General features: G+C 41.0%; 1 pseudogene; it reads right to left on the bottom strand.

Moving 5' to 3' along the window:
- Nucleotides 1–3,442: 3,442 nt before the first annotated feature.
- Nucleotides 3,443–6,635, bottom strand: LOC108085746 (ras GTPase-activating protein raskol-like; annotated as a pseudogene).
- Between the last annotated feature and the right edge of the window lie 1,491 nt (nt 6,636–8,126).

Here is an 8,126-nt window from a genome sequence, read left to right on the forward strand (position 1 = left end):
TTTCGTCAGGCAGAAATTAGCACGTAACTTGGGCTTCAAAATTGGAAACCCACCCAGAAAAAAAAAAATCAAAATAAAAACAAGCCGAAAACCCATTGGCACTAAGTCATAAAAATAACAATGAACAAGACACAAGACACGGCCCAAAAAAAAAAACAGAGTACAACAATTTTGTTTTATATCTTTTGTTTTTTGGCTTTTCTTATGTTTTTTCTTGTATTTTTTTTTTGTTTTTTTACTGTCATGCCCATTGAGCACGCTTTAAGGAGGGGGCGGGGACGCCCTCTGGTAGCCAAGCTTCACTGTTCGAATTGTGCGTGCCCATACTTACCGCCGATTTGTTGACATTAGGTCTTAAAATTTATTAGTTCTTATTGTCAGCAGAGAGGGTTTTCTCTACACTTTTGTTTTGTTTTGAGTGGGGAGGGGGTCACAAAACCCCTGGGCGTGTCCAACGCGATTTTGGTTACTTAATGGCCTCAGGTCGAGCGATTCGAGCGGAATCCAATGCCACAACAATTAAATTAGTGACAATTAATGGTAAAGTATTTTTATTAACAATGAAAGTATAAGGCTTTCCCCGAGGGTTCTTTGAAAGTGAGATGGAAAGCATATTTTCATTGGGTATTTCTCCAACGAAAATCGTTTAAAAAATGTTTAAAAACTGTTTGACCTTACCTATCCATCAAATTTATATTTTTCATTTCATGTTTCATGTTTCATGTTTTATATTTTTTTAAAACTATTTAATGTAAAAATAAATTCATTATCTTTTTGAAGAAGAGTACAACTTAAAAATATCATAAGATAATACCCCATCAAATCAAAAGGGATGAATTTCCATTCGCAAAACAGTTCTAAGTTAGTTTTCATACGATTAATAAATCCAAATACTTCATTTTATATAAAAAAAAACAAGAGAGCCGAAACCACTGGGAACGACCTCCGGCATTCACACATGCCTTTTTTTTCTTTCTTCTTTTTTAGCTCAATAGAAGGGCATTCTTGCGGTGGCAAATGAAACAAACATCAAATACAAATATTGCAAAATAGCTAGATGAGCATCACTGGCAGTTTGTGAGATGCCATTTTGTCCCAATGGAGCATCCTAGCCAAGTGAGCATCACTGGCAGTTAGTAAGACTCCATTTTGTCCCACTAATGCAAAATAGCTAGATGAGCTTCACTGGTAGTTAGTGCGATGCCATTTTGCGCCAATAAAGACAAATAGCTAGATGAGCATCACTGGCAGTTAGTGCGATGCCATTTTGTCCCAATAATGCAAAATAGCTAGATGAGCATCACTGATGCAAGTGAGCAAAATTTTTCATTCAATTTGGCCGCCTTCCAAACTGGGGTAACAGGCGAACAGAAACCAGCAGCAAGGAACTGAAAACTGGTATAAACTGTTATAAAAACCTTTGGGCAAAAATAATAATTGGTATAAACTGTTATATTTCATTGTATGCATTTATACCTATTTGTTGCCGACAACAATAGCTGCCCATCCATCAAAATATTTAAAAAAATTTTAAAAATTCTAAAAAATTTTCCCCAAACAATCCCAAGGCCCCCAAATAAATGCCGCTTAAACCACACAATTCCACATTGATTTCCCTTTTTTTATTGACTTAAATTTGTTTGTTCCATCAATTACATTTACACATTTAAAATGTAATAATAAATATTCCAATACTTTACGCCTGCTGGGCTTCAACTAGCCCGGAGCCAAGATCCGACCACTGCCATCCGCTTGAGCTCCGCCATCCCATCTGCTTGCTCCTCCAGCTTCACCTCTGCCGATCCGATGATCATCAATCAACAATTACAATGATGACTAGGATGAACTTGTGCTTCGCGGATCGCTGTGTCGTTGGTCCTTTCCCTTGGTTCTCGGCGGGGGTGGGTGGTACTGATGACTAGGAGCGATGGCGATGGCATTGACAATGGAAAGTCTGTAATTGAAATGAGAAAAACAGCAAATTAAAAACTAAAATAGGCATAACTCTGTCAAAAATGCCTTAATTTGCATTCGGTGTGGTGTTATGTTAGTTTTTATAAGGTTAACAAATCTGCATACTTAGTTAGAAATTGAAAATTTCATCCAATTTTGAGAATTTTAATGATGTAACAACCCCTTATAAAATTTTGAAAAAATTGATTAAAAATTTTTTTTTTCCGGACTTAGCCAGAAAGATGCGCCTGTTAATGCTGATCAAGAATATATATGGTTTATGGGGTCGGAAATGACTCCTTCAATGCGTTACAAGCTTCGGACTGGAAATAAAATACCCTGCAAGGGTATAAGGATACTAGGACTTGGACTTGGCCTGACTTTGGCGCATAGAATGGGGCGATAATAAAACAGTGGCAAACCGAAGCTGCACATCCCTTTCAAAATTCCCGCCGCTCGATTTCGATCACACGGACGCATGCGCAACCGTATGGCAATTGCTTTGTTGCCTCTTCTCCCGTTCTTTATTTCGGCCATCTTGTCTCGGTTTGTCAAAATAAATATTTATTTTTAAATTTCGTGACTTGCGCCATCTAGGGGATATTTGAAGAACTAATCCAAGTTTCGAACCTTAGAGGAGTATGATCTAAAAGTTAGCGCAGACTTATACCCAGGCATAGTTTCAGCAAAATACCGACAGGAGGAGCGTGCTGGCGGTTATTTTTAAAAAGTTTGTTTTAAATTTAATTTACTTAATTTAAATTAAATTTATTATTGTATATTTGTATTATCTACTAGTTTTAAGCACCACAATTTGTCAAGTTATTATTTTATTATGGTATATATCATTGTCTTAAAAAATCATCTTAATCAATATTGGAGTCAAGTCAAGCCGGAATAAACTTATTATTTGTTAACTTGAATTGTTATTTTTTTTAAATTAAAATTGTTCCACTTCAGCGCAAAGATCGGGCCCCTGGTGCTGGGCCAAAGTGGAGGCCAGTCGTCCTTCCGTTTTCCAAATCCGAGCGTAGCCGTCATAACTGGAGGACGAGGTCAACGAGATGGTCAACACCTGCCAGAGCGTGCGGCAGGTGAAGAGTCGCAACGAGATCAGCAAGCGCCACCATTCGCATCTCACTTTGTTCGCCCAGAACGACGAGTCCCAGGACATGCTGCGTCGCCACTTGCCACAGATCAAGGTGCTAACGCGCTGTGAGGTCATGGAGCTGGAGCTTATGGACGAGGACGCGAATATCCCACAGAATCAGAACTGGTCAACGAGCTGCAAAAGTATAGCATGCCGCTGGACAACGAGGCCTTTCACCTGATGGCCAGCAAGGACACCAAATTTAATTTACACTCCGCTGCATTCTGTTCAGAACTGCAAACGTCAATAAAGCCAAAGTAAAAACACAACACAGGATCCATTTTTTTGTCTAACTTTGGTTATAATTTTATTCATTATCTTAAACTTGTTCTTGTTTCTTTCTTCACACTGCCATGCTCTCTACTCCATTTCAGATCCATTTCGGATTCACTTTCTTCTTTTGTATCTCTACTTTTCAGATTATCTTACTGCTCTGCTTGCCGATAGCTTTTGCTTTTTGCATTTTCACATCTTGGTTGGTTTTTGTTCTTGTTTTGTTTTTAAACATAGATTGAGAAATTATTTATAACTGTATGTGTATGTTATGCGTTATTATATATTATTAAACATGTAGTATAATTTATGTGTAGCATACAAAAAAAAATAGCTAAAAAAAAATAAACAAAAAAGCCAGAGAACCACGACGGTGTCCCGATGATATAGTTTTATATTCTATGTGTGTGTTTTGTGTACAACGAAAAGATGCCACCGTCAGTATCCTAGGTCTTGGTCTTGGCTTGGGTTGGGGTTGGGTTGGGGTTGGGGTTGGGGTTTGGGTCTCCTACTGCTTCTCTGTGTCCTCCTTCATCCATCCATCCGCTCACTGTGGCTTCTGGTTCTTCGGTGGTGCTTTGTGCTGCTGCTGTGCCTGCTGTTGCTGCTGCTGCGGATGCTGGGCATGCTGCTGGTGGTGTCCACCGACATAGCCCACATTGCCACTGCTGCCGCCGTAGCCGCTGCCGTAGACATCCTCTCGCTTTAATGGCCCATTTAGGTGTCCATAGGCATTGCTGCCATTACCGCTCTTGCCCAGATTCGAGGTGGAGGAACTGCTGCCGCCGCTGAGCGAGCGCTGTGCCTCCAGCTTGCCGGAAATTCCTGCTCCCGCCGCCGCCGCAGCTGCATAACTAAAGTAGTTATCCGCCGACAGTTGCTTATCCGAGGAGCTGGGCGTTAAAGTGGCCGCATCCAGGGTTCCTCCATTGTTAAGGAACGCCGGTCTGGCGGCCACCAAGCCGCCTCCAATGGGCTTCAGTCGGCTGCCAATCTGCTGCTGCAACTGCTGATAGGAGAGGGCTGAGGAGGAACCACCGCCACCAATCTGAGGCTGTAGCTGATAGGAGGGATTCTTGAAAGCTAGCGGAGCATTGGGGCCGCTGGCCATTGATGCCTTCAGTTGACTGCCCACGGGAATGGATGACTGCGAGGGCGAGGGATTGGTGGAGATGCTCTGATAGCCGGAGCTGCAGTGGCTGCTCTTGGCCGAGAGCTGCTCTTTGCCGCTGGCACCTGGCTTGAGGTGTTGTCCTTGTCCTTGTCCCTGTGCCTGTGCCTGTCCCTGTCCCTGTCCCTGCTGCTGTTGTTGCTGGTGGCTCTGACTCTGACTCTGGCTGTGACCATGATGGTGATGGTGACTGCCTGGCTCCGCCACATCATGCTCCTCGGCATACTTGAACAGATCGTCAAGATCCTCCAGGTTCTTGCGCATATTCGAGTTGGGATTGAGGTTATTGTTGCGCGCATAGCCGCCCGAATGATCGGGTATTCCCAGATTCAGCTTGAGGTGGCTTCGCCCGCCAGCTGATGGTCCTCCGCCGCCCAAGCTGGACTTCATCATGGGCGTTGGGGATTTGCAGACAAGGGCACTGCTTGTGTCCAGACCGGAGATCTGTATCTAAATCTCACCGTGCATGTCGTCGTAGCTGCCGCTCTGATTGTTGTTGTTGCTGTTGTTGTTGTTGCTGATGCTGGTCATCATGGTGGTGGAGCCATTTGGATTCCCATTGCGTGGCAGTGTCCTGGAGCGAGTGCTGGAAGGGGTGCTGGCCTCGTAGTCGTTGCCATTGTGGGCCATATAGGGATAGTTCAGGCGATCCATGCGATCCATGCGCTCCATGGTGCTGGAGGCACTCGTCTGTGGAGCCGGCGGGCAGTGATGTTGATGAAGCTACTGCTGCTGATGGACTAGCTGCTGCTGCTGTTGCTGGTGGCCTGCATGCAGCAGGTTGCTGCTGCTTCCATTGAGCGATGAACTGGCCATGGAGGGCTGCGATTGGGCATGCTGCAGGCCGCCACCGGGCGAGTTCATGTACTGGTTGCTGGCAGCAATCGAGGTTTGGGAGTTGGAGAGCAGCTGCAGCGGATGCTGATGGTGGGGATGCTGTGGCTGCTGCTGTTCCAACTGCTGCTGCTGCTGGAGCAAACCATTCACTGTGGGATCATTATACCGAAAGATGTTCTTCTCCAGCGAATTGGGCGTGAGCACACCTTGCATGATGCCCCTTTCCGCCGACAAGGGCTTGCTGACAATCGCATGCTGTGGCTGCGCCAGCGGGCTCTGGTGCTGGGGCATCCAACTGCTGCTGCTGCTGTTGCTGCTGCTGCTCTGGATTGCTCGCCAAACCGCCTGAATGGCGATTCTCCTGATTCTCGCTGGCTATCTAGTGCGTGGACGAGGTGGTCGGCAAATAGCCACCGGGTGTGGCCACGCCCAGGCTACCCTGCTCCCGGGCCCTGGTGATCTCGTCCAGAATATGCTGCAGGAGATCCAGCTCATGCTGCCTGGCCTCCGGCAGCTTGGCCAGACTCTCGTTAAGCAAACTATGCAGAATGGACAGCTGCTTGCCCTGATCTATGAAGCCGGCCCAGTCGAGGATTGAGTCCGGCGCCGGATGCTCTGGCCGCGTCGATGTAAACTCCAGAAACTGCTGCATGAGACCGGCCTCCTGTTCGAGGAAGTCATTGAGGAACTCCATAAAGTACTCCTTGCCCTGGAAGCGGGTAAAGTTGGCCAGCGTCTGCAGGGTCTTGGCCACCAGCGTCAAATTGCGGGTGGCCCGCGCCGATGGGCAGTTCACTGGTGATATTGAACAGCGACGGCGACAGGATGGCGGGGCAAAGGAAGCGCAGAAAAATGCTAGCCGAGATCAGACTGTCGGCCATATCCTGGCGGCCGAGCTGCTGCAGGCGCTCCCGGAACGTGGCAAAGCAGTTGCGCAGCTGCGGCGGAAAGTGCTTGTGCGACTCGAAGATGCACTGCCAGGCACCGCGCACTGCTCCGTGCGAAGAAAAAGCAACTCAAAACAGCTTGCAGTGGTTGAGCCAAGCAGGGTAGCAAGCAGGACATAAAAATTCACCTTAGAGAAAGCCAACATGTGGTTGATATGAAATTATGAATTAGCAAAAAAATGTACAAAGAGAAAACACTATGAATAAAGCATTTACAATACAAATCCTTTCGAGATATAATTTTCTTAAATATTAAATTCAGAATGCATATTTATAAGCTTATTAAAAACTAACAAAAAAACATTACCGAGTGTAATTTTATGCTTTTTTTTTTTTGCTTAATTAGATATTTTTAAACGTTGATAAATATGTATAAATATTTATTTAAAGAATTCTTCAAATATTTCCGGGCTTCTTGACTTTAGTCAAGTGCAGAAATCATTTCCGACCCCATAAATCATATATATTTTTGATAAGCATCAACAGGCGAGTCTTTCTAGACATGTCTGGAAAAAAAATGTTGTGCCATTTTTTCACAATTTCATAAGGGGTTACATCGTTAAAAAAGTTCAAAAAATTGGCAAACAAAAAAAAAGGAAATTGAAAAAACCTCAAAATGCAGCATGCTGATTTTTAAAAAATGAAAGAAAACAGCTTTCCGAATTGAATTTATTGCATTTTTGGTTGAGTAATTGATTTTTCAAATTTTTACTTCTTCCCAAAAATTATTAAAAAAATTGGAATATTTTTTTAATAGTTTAAAAAGAAAGTATGCATATATTTCTAAATCTTTAAAAAGTAACTTTTGGAATGGAAATTCAAGCTGTTTTTGACTTAATTATGCTTTATTTAAGCATTGAAAAATATGAATATTTTGTGATTTTTATTAACAAGACTTTATATCAAATTTACTTTTTTTTTAATTTTTATTTTTTGAAACTACTATGGATCAACTGAACCATATATATTTATGATTTTATTTATAATTTTAAAGTAATAATAGTTTTAATAATATTTATAATATTTTTAAAATATTAAATCTCGAGTCTACTGTGGATCAACTGAAATAATCTTGACAAAAAATATATATTTTTTGTCTTTCAATTGATTTTATTTATAATTTTAAAGTAATAATAGTTTTTATAATATTTATAATATTCTTAAAATATTAAATCAGCCCTACTGTTGATCAACTGAAATAATCTTCACAAAAAATATATTTTTTTTGTCTCTCAATTGATTATATTTATAAATTTAAAGTAATAATAGTTTTAATAATATTTATAATATTTTTAAAATATTAAATCTCGAGTCTACTGTGGATCAACTGAAATAATCTTGACAAAAAATATATATTTTTTGTCTTTCAATTGATTTTATTTATAATTTTAAAGTAATAATAGTTTTAATAATATTTATAATATTTTTAAAATATTAAATCAGCCCTACTGTTGATTAACTGAAATTATTTTCACAAAACAATAATATATAGAAATATACCATATATAGAATATACAAAACAACCTTTAAATAAGTTGTTTATCCAAAAACTTCATGTTATGTATTTTTGAAATTAAACATTCGAAGGAAGTCTATAAAATATATGGTTTCCCTTGATGGGAATTCAAGGAAAATACCAAGAAAATCAAACACTACAAGGACTTTTCTTTTATAATTAAGTTTTCTGGAGGCTGAAATGAATATTTACTATAAATAACCATCAAAAAAAAGAAAAAACACCAATTCAATTATTTTGTTTTTGTTAGATTTTTATTTTTGTAATTTTGTACTTAAG

This window comes from Drosophila kikkawai, chromosome X (genome assembly GCF_030179895.1).
Source record: "Drosophila kikkawai strain 14028-0561.14 chromosome X, DkikHiC1v2, whole genome shotgun sequence".
Taxonomy (NCBI): domain Eukaryota; kingdom Metazoa; phylum Arthropoda; class Insecta; order Diptera; family Drosophilidae; genus Drosophila; species Drosophila kikkawai.